Genomic DNA, 21,371 nt, shown 5'->3' with positions numbered 1-21,371 from the left:
CAGCACATAAAATTAACCAATCCAATATGCCTTTTAAGTATCACTAGGATATTCTACGGTTCTTTGCCAATAAGGACGGCCTAGTAAGGTAGACCAACTATAACATACCTCGGAGGCCGGCTTGCAGTGTATGAGACAAAGGGAGACACAGAGAGAGTTTGTAAGAAGCTAAGGGTTCTTACCTTCACCGATGATGTTGTCTGTGTGTCCTGGTCTCAGGGCTGCGAAATGCCGGCTTCCAGATATTGACGGTCTCCTGTTGTGGCCGTCCACCTAGGGACGCCAAATATGTTGGGGTGGTCTGCAAGTCAGACCCGTTAGGAATATTGGATGGCTGCCAAATGAGTCGATTCTCCGGAGAAAGTGATGGACATAGACAGATGTGGTATCTGAATATTGCCATAAGCAGTTTATTTGAGACATGAAGTTATATACACTTTTGAGTAGGCGTATACTTTATGTCCACCAATCAGCTGTTTATTACATATGAAATCATCCTATTATTCATCAGGTCTAATTCCTAATAAGGACATCTCTGAGAGGGTGACTATGACATAAGGGGTAACTAGGTTTATCCATGTCAGGGGCTAAGGGTCTAAGTCTTATCTTTATTAGGCCTAACCCTCGTCAACAACTTTAATCATCGAAGGTGATCAGTGATCACGTTGTCAGCAGTCTCAGACATGTCAAGACATATGCCTAAGAATCCCATATGTGAATTATAGGCCACATTAAGGTGGTCCCTGATTTCCCTATCATAATTTTCGACAAATTTTAGTTTTTTTCACAAATAAATGCAAGTCATATCGAAGAAGTTTTACCACCATACCTCCCAACCGTCCCGATTTCAGCGTGACAGTCCCGCTTTGGCACCGGGGTCCCGCTGTCCCGCTTCGGGCATTTAAAATCCCGAATTTGCGGCCGCCGGTGAAGCCCCGCCCACTTCCGGGACGTAGAGAGAGCCCGATTAGGTTTGTGGCTGTTTTTTTTTTCTTATACATGCTGGGTCTCCTCCCGACCGATCCCTCCCCCGCCCCCGCCCCCTGTGTGTGCGGCGCTGCCACGCTGAGGAAGAGAGCCAGCAGCGATCAAGATGAGAGGTCAGCGACTCACTACCTGAGGTGTGTGCACAGAGCTCTGGCGTCTCCTGCTCTTAGCTGCTATCCCGGCAGAGAAGGAGAGACGGGGGAGGTGCCGGGACAGTGCAGAGCTGTGAGCAGCCGGAGAAACTGAAGAGCTGCACATGGACAGATCAGCCGCCCCTGCACCACAGAGGAGATTGTGTGTGTGTGTGATGTGTGTGTGTGTGTGAGATGTGTGATGCTGCATTTGTGTGTGTGTCATGTGTGTATGAGGTATCTGGTGTGTGTGATGGCTGGGTGTGTGTGATGGCTGGGTGTGTGTGTGTGTGATGGCTGGGTGTGTGTGTGTGTGATGGCTGGGTGTGTGTGATGGCTGTGTGTGTGTGATGGCTGCATGTGTGTGATGGCTGCGTGTGTGTGTGATGGCTGCGTGTGTGTGTGTGTGATGGCTGTGTGTGTGTGTGTGATGGCTGGGTGTGTGTGTGTGATGGCTGGGTGTGTGTGTGTGTGTGATGGCTGAGTGTGTGTGTGTGATGGCTGGGTGTGTGTGTGTGTGTGATGGCTGGGTGTGTGTGTGTGTGTGATGGCTGGGTGTGTGTGTGTGTGATGGCTGGGTGTGTGTGATGGCTGGGTGTGTGTGATGGCTGCATGTGTGTGATGGCTGCGTGTGTGTGTGATGGCTGCGTGTGTGTGTGTGTGTGATGGCTGCGTGTGTGTGTGATGGCTGCGTGTGTGTGTGATGGCTGCATGTGTGTGATGGCTGCGTGTGTGTGTGATGGCTGCGTGTGTGTGTGTGTGTGATGGCTGCGTGTGTGTGTGATGGCTGCGTGTGTGTGTGTGTGTGATGGCTGCGTGTGTGTGTGTGATGGCTGCATGTGTGTGTGATGGCTGGGTGTGTGTGTGTGTGATGGCTGGGTGTGTGTGTGTGATGGCTGGGTGTGTGTGTGTGATGGCTGAGTGTGTGTGTGTGATGGCTGGGTGTGTGTGTGATGTCTGGGTGTGTGTGTGTGTGATGGCTGGGTGTGTGTGATGGCTGGGTGTGTGTGATGGCTGCATGTGTGTGATGGCTGCGTGTGTGTGTGATGGCTGCGTGTGTGTGTGTGTGTGTGTGATGGCTGCGTGTGTGTGTGATGGCTGCGTGTGTGTGTGATGGCTGCATGTGTGTGATGGCTGCGTGTGTGTGTGATGGCTGCGTGTGTGTGTGATGGCTGCGTGTGTGTGTGTGTGATGGCTGCGTGTGTGTGTGATGGCTGCGTGTGTGTGTGTGATGGCTGCGTGTGTGTGTGTGTGTGTGTGTGATGGCTGCATGTGTGTGTGATGGCTGCGTGTGTGTGTGTGATGGCTGCGTGTGTGTGTGTGTGATGGCTGCGTGTGTGTGATGACTGCGTGTGTGTGTGATGACTGCGTGTGTGTGATGACTGCGTGTGTGTGTGATGGCTGTGTGTGTGTGTGTGTGATGGCTGCGTGTGTGTGTGTGTGTGATGACTGCGTGTGTGTGTGATGGCTGTGTGTGTGTGTGATGGCTGCATGTGTGATGCATTTGTGTCAAAGCTGCATGTGTTTGTGAGCTGCGTTTGTGATGCTGCGTGTGTATGTGTGATACTGTGTGTGTGATGCTGCATGTGTGTGAGCTGCGTGCCTGTATGTCATTATACAGTATGGAGAACTGTGGCCATAATACAGTATGGAGCATCATGTGGGGTCATTATACAGTATGGAGCATCATGTGCAGTCATTATACAGTATGGAGCATCATGTGCGGTCATTATACAATATGGAGCATCATGTGCAGCCAGTATACAGTATGGAGCATCATGTGTGGTCATTATACAATATGGAGCATCATGTGCAGTCATTATACAGTATGGAGCATCATGTGCGGTCATTATACAATATGGAGCATCATGTGTGGCCATTATACAGTATGGAGCATCATGTGTGTTCATTATACAGTATGGAGCATCATGTGCAGCCAGTATACAGTATGGAGCATCATGTGCGGTCATTATACAATATGGAGCATCATGTGCGGTCATTATACAGTATGGAGCATCATGTGCAGCCAGTATACAGTATGGAGCATCATGTGCGGTCATTATACAATATGGAGCATCATGTGCGGTCATTATACAGTATGGAGCATCATGTGCGTTTATTATACAGTATGGAGCATCATGTGCGGCCATTATACAGTATGCATGCGGTCATTATACAGTATGGAGCATCATGTGCGGTCATTATACAGTATGGAGCATCATGTGCGGCCACTATACAGTATGGAGCATCATGTGTGGTCATTATACAGTATGGAGCACTGTGTGGCCATTATACAGTATGGAGCATCATGTGCGGCCAGTATACAGTATGGAGCATCATGTGCGGTCATTATACAGTATGGAGCATCATGTGCGGCCATTATACAGTATGCATGCGGTCATTATACAGTATGGAGCGTCATGTGTGTTCATTATACACTATGGAGCCTCATGTGTGGCCATTATACAGTATGGAGCACTGTGTGGCCATATTTTTTTGTTTATAACTATTGTATATGAAACAGTGTGATCAGCAGTGCTAAATGGGTGTGCTTGGGACGTGGATATGGGTGTGACTAATTATGAATGGGTGTGGTCAGAGGCGTGGCCTAAAATTTGCGCGCCGCAAACTTTGTCCCTCTTTCCCATCTTCAAAAGTTGGGAGGTATGTACCACTATCATAAAGTACAATATGTCACGAGAAAACAATCTCAGAATCAGCAGGATCCGTTGAAGCGTTTTAGAGTTATGACCTCATAAAGTGACAGTGGTTAGAATTGTAAAAATTGGCCGTGTCACTTAGGTGAAAACAGGCTTTGGGGTGAAGGGGTTAAAGGAGCAGCACCAGCAGAGGAGCTGAATACTTGTCAGCACAGCAGAGTCCTGCATACACTGAGGCCCCTGATCATGTGACCCCTGACTCCTCCCCTCCGGTGACCTCATCACAGGACCTGTGCCCACAGAACTGCCATATATATAGGGTTGAGCCTAGAGTGTATGGGCTCCTTCCAGGTCCTGACTGCAGCCCATACACTCTAGCCGGCTCACTGTGAAGATGCTAGAGTGTACGGGCTCCTTCCTGGTATATATTATTGTAGATACAGACTGTACAGGCTCCTGTCAGGTATATAGTATTGTAGATACAGACTGTACGGGCTCCTGTCAGGTATATATTATTGTAGATACAGACTGTACGGGCTCCTGTCAGGTATATATTATTGTAGATATAGACTGTACGGGCTCCTGTCAGGTATATATTATTGTAGATATAGACTGTATGGGCTCCTGTCAGGTATATATTATTGTAGATACAGACTGTATGGGCTCCTGTCAGGTATATATTATTGTAGATATAGACTGTACAGACTCCTGTCAGGTATATATTATTGTAGATACAGACTGTACGGGCTCCTGTCAGGTATATATTATTGTAGATATAGACTGTACGGGCTCCTGTCAGGTATATATTATTGTAGATACAGTCTGTACGGGCTCCTGTCAGGTATATATTATTGTAGATACAGACTGTACGGGCTCCTGTCAGGTATATATTATTGTAGATACAGACTGTACGGGCTCCTGTCAGGTATATATTATTGTAGATACAGACTGTACGGGCTCCTGTCAGGTATATATTATTGTAGATATAGACTGTATGGGCTCCTGTCAGGTATATATTATTGTAGATACAGACTGTATGGGCTCCTGTCAGGTATATATTATTGTAGATATAGACTGTACGGACTCCTGTCAGGTATATATTATTGTAGATACAGACTGTACGGACTCCTGTCAGGTATATATTATTGTAGATATAGACGGTACGGGCTCCTGTCAGGTATATATTATTGTAGATATAGACTGTACGGGCTCCTGTCAGGTATATATTATTGTAGATACAGACTGTACGGGCTCCTGTCAGGTATATATTATTGTAGATACAGACTGTACGGGCTCCTGTCAGGTATATATTATTGTAGATACAGACTGTACGGACTCCGGTCAGGTATATATTATTGTAGATATAGACTGTACGGGCTCCTGTCAGGTATATAGTATTGTAGATACAGACTGTACGGACTCCTGTCAGGTATATATTATTGTAGATATAGACTGTACGGGCTCCTGTCAGGTATATATTATTGTAGATATAGACTGTACGGGCTCCTGTCAGGTATATATTATTGTAGATATAGACTGTACGGGCTCCTGTCAGGTATATATTATTGTAGATACAGACTGTACGGGCTCCTGTCAGGTATATATTATTGTAGATACAGACTGTACGGGCTCCTGTCAGGTATATATTATTGTAGATACAGACTGTACGGGCTCCTGTCAGATATATATTATTGTAGATATAGACTGTACGGGCTCCTGTCAGGTATATATTATTGTAGATACAGACTGTACGGGCTCCTGTCAGGTATATATTATTGTAGATATAGAATGTACGGGCTCCTGTCAGGTATATATTATTGTAGACACAGACTGTACGGGCTCCTGTCAGATATATATTATTGTAGATATAGACTGTACGGGCTCCTGTCAGGTATATATTATTGTAGATACAGACTGTACGGGCTCCTGTCAGGTATATATTATTGTAGATATAGACTGTACGGGCTCCTGTCGGGTATATATTATTGTAGATACAGACTGTACGGGCTCCTGTCGGGTATATATTATTGTAGATATACACTGTACGGGCTCCTGTCAGGTATATATTATTGTAGGTATAGACTGTACGGACTCCTGTCAGGTATATATTATTGTAGATACAGACTGTACGGACTCCTGTCAGGTATATATTATTGTAGATACAGACTGTACGGGCTCCTGTCAGGTATATATTATTGTAGATACAGACTGTACGGGCTCCTGTCGGGTATATATTATTGTAGATATACACTGTACGGGCTCCTGTCAGGTATATATTATTGTAGATATAGACTGTACGGGCTCCTGTCAGGTATATATTATTGTAGATACAGACTGTACAGGCTCCTGTCAGGTATATATTATTGTAGATATAGACTGTACGGGCTCCTGTCAGGTATATATTATTGTAGATATAGACTGTACGGGCTCCTGTCAGATATATATTATTGTAGATACAGACTGTATGGGCTCCTGTCAGGTATATATTATTGTAGATATAGACTGTATGGGCTCCTGTCAGGTATATATTATTGTAGATACAGACTGTACGGACTCCTGTCAGGTATATATTATTGTAGATACAGACTGTACAGACTCCTGTCAGGTATATATTATTGTAGATACAGACTGTACGGGCTCCTGTCAGGTATATATTATTGTAGATATACACTGTACGGTCTCCTGTCAGGTATATATTATTGTAGATATACTGTAGACTGTACGGGCTCCTGTCAGGTATATATTATTGTAGATATAGACTGTATGGGCTCCTGTCAGGTATATATTATTGTAGATATAGACTGTATGGGCTCCTGTCAGGTATATAGTATTGTAGATACAGACTGTACGGACTCCTGTCAGGTATATATTATTGTAGATATAGACTGTATGGGCTCCTGTCAGGTATATAGTATTGTAGATATAGACTGTACGGGCTCCTGTCGGGTATATATTATTGTAGATATAGACTGTATGGGCTCCTGTCAGGTATATATTAGTGATGATATCAGAATGTATGGGCCCCTGTCAGGTATATATTAGTGATGATATCAGAATGTATGGGCCCCTGTCAGGTATATATTACTGATGATATCAGAATGTATGGGCTCCTGTCAGGTATATATTAGTGATGATATCAGAATGTATGGGCTCCTGTCAGGTATATATTAGTGATGATATCAGAATGTATGGGCCCCTGTCAGGTATATATTAGTGATGATATCAGAATGTATGGGCCCCTGTCAGGTATATATTAGTGATGATATCAGAATGTGTGGGCTCCTGTCAGGTATATATTAGTGATGATATCAGAATGTATGGGCTCCTGTCAGGTATATATTAGTGATGATATCAGAATGTATGGGCTCCTGTCAGGTATATATATTAGTGATGATATCAGAATGTATGGGCCCCGTCAGGCATATATATTAGTGATGATATCAGAATGTATGGGCCTCTGTCAGGTATATATTAGTGATATCAGAATGTATGGGCCCCGTCAGGCATATATATTAGTGATGATATCAGAATGTATGGGCCTCTGTCAGGTATATATTACTGATGATATCAGAATGTATGGGCCCCTGTCAGGTATATATATTAGTGATGATATCAGAATGTATGGGCCCCGTCAGGTATATACAGTGGGGCAAAAAAGTATTTAGTCAGTCAGCAATAGTGCAAGTTCCACCACTTAAAAAGATGAGAGGCGTCTGTAATTTACATCATAGGTAGACCTCAACTATGGGAGACAAACTGAGAAAAAAAATCCAGAAATTCACATTGTCTGTTTTTTTATCATTTTATTTGCATTTTATGGTGGAAAATAAGTATTTGGTCAGAAACAAACAATCAAGATTTCTGGCTCTCACAGACCTGTAACTTCTTATTTAAGAGTCTCCTCTTTCCTCCACTCATTACCTGTAGTAATGGCACCTGTTTAAACTTGTTATCAGTATAAAAAGACACCTGTGCACACCCTCAAACAGTCTGACTCCAAACTCCACTATGGTGAAGACCAAAGAGCTGTCAAAGGACACCAGTAACAAAATTGTAGCCCTGCACCAGGCTGGGAAGACTGAATCTGCAATAGCCAACCAGCTTGGAGTGAAGAAATCAACAGTGGGAGCAATAATTAGAAAATGGAAGACATACAAGACCACTGATAATCTCCCTCAATCTGGGGCTCCACGCAAAATCCCACCCCGTGGGGTCAGAATGATCACAAGAACGGTGAAAAAAAATCCCAGAACCACGCGGGGGGACCTAGTGAATGAACTGCAGAGAGCTGGGACCAATGTAACAAGGCCTACCATAAGTAACACACTACGCCACCATGGACTCAGATCCTGCAGTGCCAGACGTGTCCCACTGCTTAAGCCAGTACATGTCCGGGCCCGTATGAAGTTTGCTAGAGAGCATTTGGATGATCCAGAGGATTACAGACGCCTCTCATCTTTTTAAGTGGTGGAACTTGCACTATTGCTGACTGACTAAATACTTTTTTGCCCCACTGTATATTAGTGATGATATCAGAATGTATGGGCCTCTGTCAGGTATATATTACTGATGATATCAGAATGTATGGGCCCCTGTCAGGTATATATTAGTGATGATATCAGAATGTATGGGCTCCTGTCAGGTATATATATTAGTGATGATATCAGAATGTATGGGCTCCTGTCAGGTATATATTAGTGATGATATCAGAATGTATGGGCTCCTGTCAGGTATATATTAGTGATGATATCAGAATGTATGGGCTCCTGTCAGGTATATATTAGTGATGATATCAGAATGTATGGGCCCCTGTCAGGTATATATTATTGTAGATATAGACTGTATGGGCCCCTGTCAGGTATATATTATTGTAGATATAGACTGTATGGGCCCCTGTCAGGTATATATGCTGCGATTGTTCTCGTATGCTGATTTGGCATGAAAAAATAATAACAGATGTGATCTGCCCCATAGATTAACACTGGTCCGAGTGCCATGCGATGCTTTCTCACATAGCGCTCGTCCGTATTCTACGCTAGTGTGACCCCGGCCTTAAACTTATGAAGCGACACAGACCACCTGCAGTTCAACCACCATCAATATTTAAATTACAAGTTTTTCACCATCCAAAAAAATGCTAATTTTAACCTAGTTCCATAGGTTTCTTAAAGGGAACCTGTCACCAGGTTTTCCCCATATATAGTACCACCAGCACCAACATGCCCTTATACACACCCTTCTAGAGTGCTGTACCGTATATACTCACGTATAAGCCGAAATTTTTTTGGGTAGAAAGAGACCCTCTCGGCTTATACTCAAGACATTGTCGGCGGGGAAGCGGCGGCTGTCACATACTCACCTGCTCCTGGCACGGTCCCTGCATGTCCGATGGTCTCCGGGCAGCTCTTCCTGTGTTCAGCGGTCACGTGGTTCTGCTCATTAATGAATATGGACGCATAATGGTTAAGGCTATGTGCGCACGTTGCAGATTTGCTTGAGGAAATGTCTGCATGGTTAGTGCGTCTCTTAGCAGAAAACGCAGTGGAAATTCTGTACTTTTTTATGCGGATTTGATACGTTTCTGTAAATCGTGAGCGCAAAATAAAGATATATTAAAAAATAAATAAAAATAAAGGAATTTGATGCATTTCCTTATTCAAACTCTTCACGAGATACCCTCATGAATATTAACTAAAGACACACACCCACCCATGTAGGAGCATTAACATATTTAAGCTACATATGCTGTAAAAAAAAAACAAATAAGAAACCTGCGTGAAATGCAATATGTTTATTTTTCAAAAACTAAAACCTGCATGGGCTCCCGCATAATTTTCATAACCAGCAGTGGGAAAGCTGACAGCTGATGTTACTATTCTGGAAAGGAGCCAATAACCATAAAGGTTCCCAGGCTATTAATTTCAGCTCACAGCTGTTTGCTTAGCCTTTACTGGCTATTTTACAGGGGGACACAAAATATTGACATAAAATCCAACCAGCAAATGCTAGGCAGACAGCTGTAGGCTGATATTTATAGCCTGTGAAGAGGCCATGGATATTGGCAGCCCCACAGGCTAAAAACCATCAGCTCTCAGCCGTCGCAGAAATGGCACATCTTATAGATATGCCAATTCTGGCACTTAGCCTTTCTCTTCCCACTTGCCCTGTAGCAGTGGGGTTCATAATTGTGCGGTTGATGTCACCTTTTTATTGTCAAGTAACATCAAGCCCACAGGTTAGTAATGGAGAGGCATCTATCAGACATCTCTCCATTACTAAGCTGGCCTAATGTCACCTTACAATACAAAGGTGACATTAACCCCTTATTACCCCATATGCCACCGCTACAGGGCAGTGAGAAGACAGAGGCTGAGTGCCAGAATTGGAGCATCTTACAGATGCACCTTTTCTGGGGTGGCAATAACCATGGTCCCTCTCTAGGCTATAATATATGTCCTCAGTCACTGGCTTTCCCTCTGTGGCACAGAAAATTGTGCGGGAGCCCACGCCAGTTTTTTCAGTGAAAACATTATTAAATACATACAGGCCCCAAATTTTACACACACACACACACACACACACACACTACTAACCGTATTAGTCACTGACCTATATAAGTCTAACTGTTCTGCAATGGTTTACTGTATATAAACCATGTCTCCTATCCTGTCAGCCTCTGCAATGATTTAACAGAAGCCGACAAATTAACTATCAGCTATTCCGCTGTCCGTGTGATATATTATATTTTATATATATATATATATATATATATATATATATATATATATATATATATATATATATATATATATATATATATATACACATACATACACACAGACAGTACAGACCAAATGTTTAGACACACCTCATTTAAAGATTTTTCTGTATTTTCATGACTATGAAAACTGTACATTCACACTGAAGGCATCAAAACTATGTAGAATTATATACTACGTGTAAGGCAACTGAAAATATGTCTTATATTCTAGGTTTTTCAAAGTAGCCATCTTTTGCTTTGATGACTGCTTTGCACACTCTTGGCAGTCTCTTGATGAGCTTCAAGAGGTAGTCACTGGGAATGGTCTTCCAACAATCTTGAAGGAGTTCCCAGAGATGCTTAGCACTTGTTGGCCCTTTTGCCTTCACTCTGCGGTCCAGCTCACCCCAAACCATCTCGATTGGGTTCAGGTCTGGGGACTGTGGAAGCCAGGTCATCTGGCATAGCACCCCATCACTCTCCTTCTTGGTCAAATAGCCCTTACACAGCCTGGAGGTGTGTTTGGGGTCATTGTCCTGTTGAAAAATAAATGATGGTCCAACTAAAAGCAAACCGGATGGAATAGCATGTTGCTGCAAGATGCTGTGGTAGCCATGCTGGTTCAGTATGCCTTCAATTTTGAATAAATCCCCAACAGTGTCACCAGCAAAGCCCCCCCACACCATCACACCTCCTCCTCCATGCTTCACGGTGGAAACCTGGCATGCAGAGTACAGCCGTTCACCTTTTCTGTGTACAAAGACACGGTGGTTGGAACCAAAGATCTCAAATTTAGACTCATCTGACCAAAGCACAGGTTTCCACTGGTCTAATGTCCATTCCTTGCGTTATTTAGCCCAAACAAGTCTCTTCTGCTTGTTGCTTGTCCTTAGCAGTGGTTTCCTAGCAGCTATTTTACCATGAAGGCCTGCTGCACAAAGTCTCCTCTTGAGGGCTTGTTTCCATTTGCGAGAAACACGTCCGTATCTCGCATGTGGAAACCAAGCTGTAGCACCGGCACTCCAGAGCGGAGCGTGCGGCCGCATAGGAACACATGGAGCTGCACGCTTTGCTCCAAAGTGCCGGCGCCACAGCTTGGTTTCCACATGCGAGATACGGATGTGTTTCTCGCAAATGGAAACAAGCCCTAACAGTTGTTGTAGAGATGTGTCTGCTGCTAGAACTCTGTGTGGCATTGACCTGGTCTCTAATCTGAGCTGCTGTTAACCTGCGTGTCATGCAGCGCTCGCCCCCGGCTTCTGCAGCTCGCCGGGTGCGCGCGCGCGGCGCATTCAGCTCTGCGCGTGCGCACATCTGATTCCTCTGTTGGCGCTCCTTCCTGTTCTCTCCGTCATCCTGGAGGACTGTAACCCGGAAGTAGCTCTCACGCTGGTATATAAGCTGCTTCCTGCTGCTCCTCTGTGCCTGATGATCATTTGTGTGTACAAGTGCTTCTGGTCACCTGTGGTCTCTGTGCGTTCCTAGCTCTCTGACCTTGGGACTCCTCCTTCCTCTGCAGTACCAGCCTGATTTTCCTGTGTTCCTGCTTTGTTCCTTCAGTTCCTGTTTCTCTTTGGTACCTGCCCGGCTCCTTTACCATTTCCTTGTTCCCGTCAGCCTCTGTGTCTCCATATTGTCTCGTCAGCCTCCGTGTTGCTGTAGCATTCCCATCTTCTCCCTCGTCTCAGTAGTTCCTTGCCATTCCCTGTTTCCTCCGCTGTTTCCTTCGGTCCCTGTGTTCCTGCAGTGTACCCTTCTTATCTCAGTCGACCCTCCAGCTTCCGTGGCGATAGTCCCTCACGGGCCTGCCCCTAACGCTCCCTGTACAGGGGGCGGTCCACCTGGTCAGCTCGTCCGAGAGGGGTTCGTCGTCATGGTCCAGTGGGTCCACTCTCCGTTGTCCCTGTTTGAATCTACTCTCTCAAATGGGACTGCACTCGGATGACATCTGAGTGCAGCCTGATTCTTACAGCATCACACTGCGATTTCTGAGGCTGGTGACTCTGATAAACTTATCCTCAGAAGCAGAGGTTACTCTTGGTATTCCTTTCCTGGGGCGGTCCTCATGTGAGCCAGTTTCTTAGTAGCGCTTGGTGGTTTTTGCCACTGCACTTGGGGACACTTTCAAAGTTTTCCCAATTTTTCGGACTGACTGACCTTCATTTCTTAAAGTAATGATGGCCACTCGTTTTTCTTTACTTAGAATTTGTATTATGGCAGGAAAAAAGCAGCTAACAGTCTATTCAGTAGGACTATCAGCTGTGTATCCACCAGACTTCTGCACAACACAACTAATGGTCCCAAACCCATTTAGAAGGCAAGAAATCCCACTTATTAAACCTGACAGGGCACACCTGTGAAGTGAAAATCATTCCCAGTGACTACCTCTTGCAGCTCATCAAGAGAATGCCTAGAGTGTGCAAAGCAGTCATCAAAGAAAAAGGTGACTACTTTGAAGAACCTAGAATATAAGACATAATTTCAGTTGTTTCACACTTTTTTGTTAAGTATATAATTCCACATGTTAATTCATAGTTTTGATGCCTTCAGTGTGAATGTACAATTTTCATAGTCATGAAAATACAGAAAAATCTTTAAATGAGGTGTGTCCAAACTTTTGGTCTGTAGTGTATCTCTTTAGATTTTATATACACCTATACTGTGTGTATATATCTATTCTATTGTAACCTGTCAGTGTGATTTTACTGTACACTGCACCTGAATTGTCGGCCTTTCAAAGGACACCGTTGCGTATTTCTCGCAAGTCACACTGATGGCCCGTGTGGTGTGAGTTTTTCTTGCACAAATAGACTTTCATTGGCGAGTCTCGGCTGATATACGGTGCAAATCACAGCATACCGCAATTTCACTCGCACATATACGGCCGTGAAAAAAAAGTGATGGGAGATTAACATTGGTCCGAGTGCTATGCGATTTTTTTTCTTGCATAGCACTCGTCCGTATTCCTCTCTAGTGTGACTCCGGCCTTAAAGGGAAAATCATTAAAAATTTATATTTTTTAAAATGTGTAAAATTTCTGATTTTTTACAAAATAAAGCAAAACATATCAACTCAAGTTTACCATTATCATAAAGTCTAATATAACACGAAAAAAAAAAATTAATCTCAAAATCAATGGGATGGTGAAGCATTCCAGAGTTATTACTATATAAAGTGACACTGGTCAGATTTTAAAAAATTGGCCCCGCCACAAAGGGGCTAAGAGCTTGTACATGTGAACATTGTTTCAAAGGTGGCTTACCTGTCTCAGGCAGGTTTCACACCAGCGTTCGGCAGCCTTCTTCCTCCATTAAGCCCCGCACACTGCTGCGCCTCTTCCTTCAGCTCCTCCTAAGTCTGCAGGCGTCCCCCTTTTTACATTGGGTACGCAGGCATGCCTCATTTTGAAGATGCGCTGAACTGCGTCGAACGCAACATGTTGCATTTTATTGCAGTCGGCGCAGCGTTAAAACAACGCATGCGGAGGCATCCGCTTGGCCTGCGTACCCAATATTAAAGTTAGGGTATGCAGGACGCATGCAGACGTAGGCGGAACTGAATGAAGAATTGTGGCAGTGAGCGGGGCTTAGGCTACTTTCACACTAGTCAGTCGGTACGGGCCGTCGCAAACCGTCGGCCCGACGGACAGTGTGTTTTATGTAGAACAACGTGGGCAGCGGAGGCAGTTTTACAACGCATCCGTGGCCCATTGTGAGTTCCGGGGAGGAGGGGGCGGAGTTTCGGCCACACATGCGCGGTCGAAAATGGCAGACTCGACGCACACAAAAAGTTACATGGAACTTTTTTTGTGCCGACTGTCCGCCAAAACACGACGCATCTGTCGCATGACGGATGCGACGTGTGGCAATCCGTCCTAATGTGTTGCTAATGAAAGTCTATGGAGAAAAAACGCATCATGCAGGCAACTTTGCAGGATGCGTTTTTTCTCCAAAACGACGCAGACGTACAGCAAGCGACGTTAGTGTGAAAGTAGCCTTAACGGATGAAGAAGGCTGCCATCCGCAGCCCTGCCGAACGCTGGTGTGAAACCAGCCTACGGTTGTTATTATAGCACCTACCATGTGTTACACAGATACATCATGGGCTTGTCCTGCTCTACGCATGAAATGAAAGGCGAAAATACAATGTGGAGACTTCATCAGAGCAATGTTTTATTTACATTCAGAACTGGTTTAAGAGGAACAAATGACCATTTCCCACAGAAATCTCAGACTTTTACTTATAGAAATACTGGATAAATATCATTTTACCATTAGATATAGAAACATTTCTAATTTTATAAAACTGCATTTTTTTGCATTGAATAACTTTCTGCCTTTGCTTGTTTCATTTTATGCATTTCTACAGTATTGTAAAACTGTAATATGCTGTTGGTGCATGCGGGCTGGACTGTCGGTTTGGTATGTGGCTCTGTTCCCCCCAGGCCTGCCTCCGATGTCTGAGGTTTCGGTGTCCCAGACCAGAGATCATAATATCGGCCTTGAATTGTGAAGGACACGGCAGCCGACCCTGAGAAACATCCAAGGTGGGAACGCCCCATCATGTCGAAGAGAGTCTGCTAGATCCAGGCCTAGCAGACCAGTGCTGGTGGGTTCATGGATGCCAGGAGGGGGTTGGCCTAAAGGAAGGTCTCGTCTTTTCCTGGCGGGTCGGAGAGTTGTCCCGTCGGTTTTTTGGACAGAACATTTCCAAAACAACCAAAATTGAACAGCAGATCTCTTGGGAGGCAGACTTTAGTCCGCTGTTGCAGAAGCGAAGTACTCTTCAAATGATAGGTGCAGAGTAGGACACACTAGAAAGTTGGCGTGCATGATTGTTCAGGGCACTGGCGGTGTGGACCGGCCACCAGAGAAGGCCTAGACCGAAGCCTGGATATTTTAAGAGCAGGGTCACAGGAGCCTCTGGAAAACATGGAGGCTGCATGAATAGGAAAGTTTCCCCAGGAGACGTCCATATTGCTCAGGGACAAACTAGGACATACTTGTCCTGTCCATTTTTTTTTTTTTTTAAAGTAGCCCCCTCACTGCCTGGTAGGATATATGTGTCCTGAAGATCACACATCATTCTTCACAGACCGATGATGAAGATGGGCATGGAATAACCTGGACGCAGACCTTTCGGCGGCTGGCACATAACGGATTCGTCTTCCCTCCCTACTCTATCTGGCTCTGGGGGGGGCCAGAGGGTAGGGGGATTCGTGGCATGGACCGTCCTCTGGGGAACCACAGACACTCTTGATGTGTTAGGGCCTTGCTTCGTAGACCACAGATGATACGGTAGTGACAATTCTAGGTGGGAGATTAGAGTGACAATTCCACTGTCGCCCTCAAAAGCCGTATCTGAAAAAAAAAAAAAAAAAAAAAAAAAAGAAAAATCGTTAATAAACCCCCCCCCCCAAAAAAAAAAAACCTAAGTCAGAAACTGGGCTGGGTGGCCTCCCACTGACATTAAGCTGAAATGGATTAGCTTCGTGCCAGTTGGTGGTGTGGCCTACTCTACAGGGAAATACCTAATTTTTTTTTTGGCATAGCATAAGCAGCATACACTCATATTTTTTTTGTGTACCCCAATGAAGCATTAGGCCCCCCCCACATCAACCAGATTGCCACACAGCATAACCTCGCTCCCCCAGTCAGAAACCTCCACCTCACATTAACCAGCGGGCCACACAGCATAACCTCACTCCCCCAGTCAGAAACATCCACCTTACATTAACCAGCGGACCCCACAGGATAAATCCAAAGCCCACCAGACATTCCCTCCCCTCAAGCGTAAATCCAAATAGGACGCCCCCTGCCCCAACCATAAATCCCATCAGACACCCCCTCCAATCGAACGCCACCCCAGCTTAAACTCTCATCGGACGTCCAACCCCCACAAACCCCCATCGGACGTCCAACCCCCATCGGACTGCAACCCCCCAAACCCCCATCGGACGTACAACCCCCACCGGACGCGGAACCCCCCACCCAGCAGAAACCCCCAGATGCAGACCCCCCACCCCGCACAAACCCCCATCGGACGTGGACCCCCCCACCCAGCACACACCCTTCGGACGTCCAACCCCCACAAACCCCCATCGGACGTCCAACACCCATCGGACGTGGACCCCCCCACCCAGCACACACCCCCTTCGATGTCCACCCCCCACCCAGCTTAAACCCTCTTCAGCCCCCCCCAAACCCAACCCATAAGCAGGTCGCCCCCCCAATAAAAGGGATCCCCCAGTAAGCAGCAGGTCACCCCCCAATAAAAGGGTTCCATCTGTAAGCAGCAGGTCATCCCCAAATCCCACCATGGGATCCCCCCCAATAGCCAGCAGCAGGTTGCCTCCCCACATTCAACGACAAGCAGGTCGCCTCCCCACATTCAACGACAAGCAGGTCGCCTCCCCACATTCAACGACAAGCAGGTCGCCTCCCCACATTCAACGACAAGCAGGTCGCCCTCAAATCTCACCACAGGGGTCCGGCCAAATAGCCTGCAGCAGCCTCACATGCAGGTCACCTCCCCACATCCCACCACAAGCAGGTCACCCCCACATCCCACCACAGGGGTCCCCCAATATCTTGCAGCAGGTCTCCCCCCACATCCACCACAAGGGTCCCCCCCAATAGACAGCAGGTCATGCCCTCCCAAAACCCAACCACAAGCAGGTCGCCCTAAAACCCCACCACCAGGGTCTCCCCAATAGCCGGCAGCAGGTCGCCCCCACTAAAAGGGGTCCACCCCGTAAGCAGCACGTCACCCCCAAACCCCACCACAGGGGCCCATCAATAGCCATCAGCAGGTCACCCCTCCACAAGCAGGTCACCCCCACTAAAAGGGGTCCCGCAACAAGCAGGTCGCCTCCCCAAACCCAACCATAAGCAGGTCACCCTCACTAAAAGGGGTCCCCCGCACGCAGGTCGCACCCAAATCACACCACAGGGGTCCCACCATAGGGGTCACCCCAATAGCCAGCAGCAGGTCTCCCACCCCAAACAAGTCACCCCATAAGCAGGTCACCCCTAAATCCCACCACAGGGGTCCCCCCAATTGCCAGCAGCAGGTCCCCCCCACAAGCAGGTCACCCCCCACTAAAATGGGTCACCCCCAATAGCATGCAGCAGGTCGCCCCCCCACAAGCAGGTCAGGGGTCCCCCAATAGCCTGCAGCCCCCCTCACACAAGCAGGTCGCCTACCACAGAAGTCCACCACAACAGCCAGCAGCAGTCCCCCCCACAAAATCCCACAATAGCCAGCAGCAGCAGGTCCCCCCAAAATCCCACCACAGGGGTCCCCCACAATAGCCAGCAGCAGCGGAGCCTCCCAAAAACCCACCGCAGGGGTCCCCCACAATAGCCAGCAGCAGCAGAGCCCCCCCAAATCCCACCGCAGGGGTCCCCCACAATAGCCAGCAGCAGCAAAGCCCCCCCAAATCCCACCGCAGGGGTCCCCCACAATAGCCAGCAGCAGCGGAGCCCACCAAAATCCCACCACAGGGGTCCCCCACAATAGCCAGCAGCAGCGGAGCCTCCCAAAACCCCACCGCAGGGGTCCCCCACAATAGCCAGCAGCAGCCGAGCCCCCCAAAATCCTACCGCAGGGGTCCCCCACAATAACCAGCAGCAGCGGAGCCCCCCAAAATCCCACGGCAGGGATCCCCCACAATAGCCAGCAGCAGCGGAGCCCACCAAAATCCCACCACAGGGGTCCCCCACAATAGCCAGCAGCAGCGGAGCCCCCCAAAATCCCACCGCAGGGATCCCCCACAATAGCCAGCAGCAGCGGAGCCCCCCAAAACCGCAGCGGTCCCCCACAATAGCCAACAGCAGCGGAGCCCCCCCAAAACCACACCGCAGCGGTCCCCCACAATCCCACCGCAGGGATCCCCCACAATAGCCAGCAGCAGCAGAGCCCCCCAAAATCCCACCACAGGGGTCCCCCACAATAGCCAGCAGCAGCGGAGCCCCCCAAAATCCCACCACAGGGGTCCCCCACAATAGCCAGCAGCAGCAGAGCCCCCCAAAACCGCAGCGGTCCCCCACAATAGCCAGCAGCAAAACATCACAAATATACAGTCAAAGATTTCCCATAAAAATTATCTTTATTAGTACAAAAATAAGCATACATAAGAATAAAACAGGTGGATGGACAACAGAGGGAAACCAAATGCGCCCTAAATAACGGTCACAAAGCCCAAAGGCTCCAGGCTTGCTGGCTGCAACAACATTAGTGCGGTAGAAGCACACAATGCCAGGAGGTGAGGGGCTAGTAGTAAATACTCATGAAAAATCATTAACCCCAACCACCGCCACTAAGAGCCATAAGATAAGGAACAGTAAATGTGGTATAATTACCAGGTAATAGCAAAGCCAGCAGCTAGGAGCGCACCCGACGCGCGTTTCGGAGCAGAAACAGCTCCTTCCTCAGGGGGCGTGAGGAAGGAGCTGTTTCTGCTCCGAAACGCGCGTCGGGTGCGCTCCTAGCTGCTGGCTTTGCTATTACCTGGTAATTATACCACATTTACTGTTCCTTATCTTATGGCTCTTAGTGGCGGTGGTTGGGGTTAATGATTTTTCATGAGTATTTACTACTAGCCCCTCACCTCCTGGCATTGTGTGCTTCTACCGCACTAATGTTGTTGCAGCCAGCAAGCCTGGAGCCTTTGTGACCGTTATTTAGGGCGCATTTGGTTTCCCTCTGTTGTCCATCCACCTGTTTTATTCTTATGTATGCTTATTTTTGTACTAATAAAGATAATTTTTATGGGAAATCTTTGACTGTATATTTGTGATGTTTTGCTACCTTATGGTTTGCAGTTTTTCCTGACCATTGTCTGGCTATACATATATTGAGGTACCTTACTCATTATTTATAGTGTTACTGTCACATCTAGGTATCTCTGTATGAATATGGTTTTAACATACCTTTTGAATAGCCAGCAGCAGCGGAGCCCCCCAAAACCACACCGCAGCAGTCCCCCACAATAGCCAGCAGCAGCGGAGCCCCCCAAAATCCCACCACGGGTCACTCCCCACACAGACAAGTAGGTCGACCACCACAGGGCCTCACCCCAATAGCGAATAGCGATCGGCAAGTAGCATTTTTCACCCTGAAACCACTGACCTCCATGGCGTCCACAAGCTGTCATACTGCTTTCCTTTGCCGCCTTGGAGAACACGCCCCCCTCCCGATAGGACACGCCCCCGGAAATGACGTCACACCGGGAAGGAGCCCATACACTCTAGCATCTACCATATATGTGGAGTGCGGCTCTGCAGGTGGAGGTCGGTGCTGGAGGCTCCATTATTCTCTATGTGGAGTGCGGCTCTGCGGGTGGAGGTCGGTGCTGGAGGCTCCATTATTCTCTATGGGGAGTGCGGCTCTGCGGGTGGAGGTCGGTGCTGGAGGCTCCATTATTCTCTATGTGGAGTGCGGCTCTGCGGGTGGAGGTCGGTGCTGGAGGCTCCATTATTCTCTATGTGGAGTGCGGCTCTGCGGGTGGAGGTCGGTGCTGGAGGCTCCATTATTCTCTATGTGGAGTGCGGCTCTGCGGGTGGAGGTCGGTGCTGGAGGCTCCATTAAGGTACCTCCACACTAGATGATATCGCTAGCGATCCGTGACGTTGCAGCGTCCTCGCTAGCGATATCGTTGTGTTTGACAGGCAGCAGCGGTCAGGATCCTGCTGTGATGTCGCTGGTCGTTGGTTAAAGTTCAGAACTTTATTTGGTCGTCCGATCGCCGTGTATCGTTGTGTTTGACACCAAAAGCAACGATACCAGCGATGTTTTACACTGGTAACCAGGGTAAATATCGGGTTACTAAGCGCAGGGCCGCGCTTAGTAACCCGATGTTTACCCTGGTTACCAGTGTAAAATGTAAAATAACAAACACTACATACTCACCTTGGCGTCCCCTGCCGTCCGCTTCTTGCACTGACTGAGCGCCGGCCCTAAAGTGAAAGTAAAAGCTAAGCGGTGACGTCACCGCTCTGCTGTTAGGGCCGGCGCTCAGTCAGTGTAGGAAGCAGACGCCGGGGGACGCGCAGGTGAGTATGTAGTGTTTGGTTTTTTTACATTTTGCCCTGGTAACCAGGGTAAACAGGTTACTAAGCGCGGCCCTGCGCTTAGCAACCCGATGTTTACCCTGGTTACCAGGAGACTTCGGCATCGTTGGTCGCTGGAGAGCGGTCTGTGTGACAGCTCTCCAGCGACCAAACAGCGACGCTGCAGCGTCGCTATGTGTGACGGTACCTTTATTCTCTATGTGGAGGTCGGTGCTGGAGGCTCCATTATTCTCTATGTGGAGTGCGGCTCTGCGGGTGGAGGTCGGTGCTGGAGGCTCCATTATTCTCTATGTGGAGTGCGGCTCTGCGGGTGGAGGTCGGTGCTGGAGGCTCCATTATTCTCTATATGGAGTGTAGCTCTGCGGGTGGAGGTCGGTGCTGGAGGCTCCATTATTCTCTATGTGGAGTGCGGCTCTGCGGGTGGAGGTCGGTGCTGGAGGCTCCATTATTCTCTATGTAGAGTGTGGCTCTGCGGGTGGAGGTTGGTTCTGGAGGCTCCATTATTCTCTATGTGGAGTGCGGCTCTGTGGGTGGAGGTTGGTGCTGGAGGATCCGTTATTCTCTGCGTTATGAAAGATGAGTCTATGAGAGAAACGTATTCAGCTGCCGACTCCAAAGAAGAAACTGCTTGTTGTCTGTGGCCTAAATATATAGGTTTTATTAGTAGATGTCAAAGAAGAAAACTAAATAGTGTAAAATAATAAATCTCCTCATATGTTTCCCTTATTATCTCCAGTAATTGTATTATTACACAGGATTT

At 47.4% G+C, this 21,371-nt stretch overlaps 1 protein-coding gene and 1 long non-coding RNA gene across 2 annotated transcripts in view; one reads left to right on the top strand and one right to left on the bottom strand.

Moving 5' to 3' along the window:
* Positions 1–21,371, top strand: part of LOC143767604 (uncharacterized) — a 94,740-nt gene that overhangs the window by 2,552 nt on the left and 70,817 nt on the right. The window lies entirely within an intron of this gene.
* On the bottom strand, positions 14,687–19,819 carry LOC143767621 (uncharacterized). The gene is made up of 2 exons (XR_013213727.1): positions 19,671–19,819; positions 14,687–15,898 (listed from the first exon to the last, which is right to left on the bottom strand). It is a non-coding gene; the product is annotated as an uncharacterized LOC143767621 (long non-coding RNA).

The sequence above is a fragment of the Ranitomeya variabilis genome, chromosome 4 (genome assembly GCF_051348905.1).
Source record: "Ranitomeya variabilis isolate aRanVar5 chromosome 4, aRanVar5.hap1, whole genome shotgun sequence".
Taxonomy (NCBI): Eukaryota; Metazoa; Chordata; class Amphibia; order Anura; family Dendrobatidae; genus Ranitomeya; species Ranitomeya variabilis.
The sequence above is the reverse complement of the archived record's forward strand: the minus strand, read 5'-3'. Positions and strand labels throughout refer to the sequence as shown.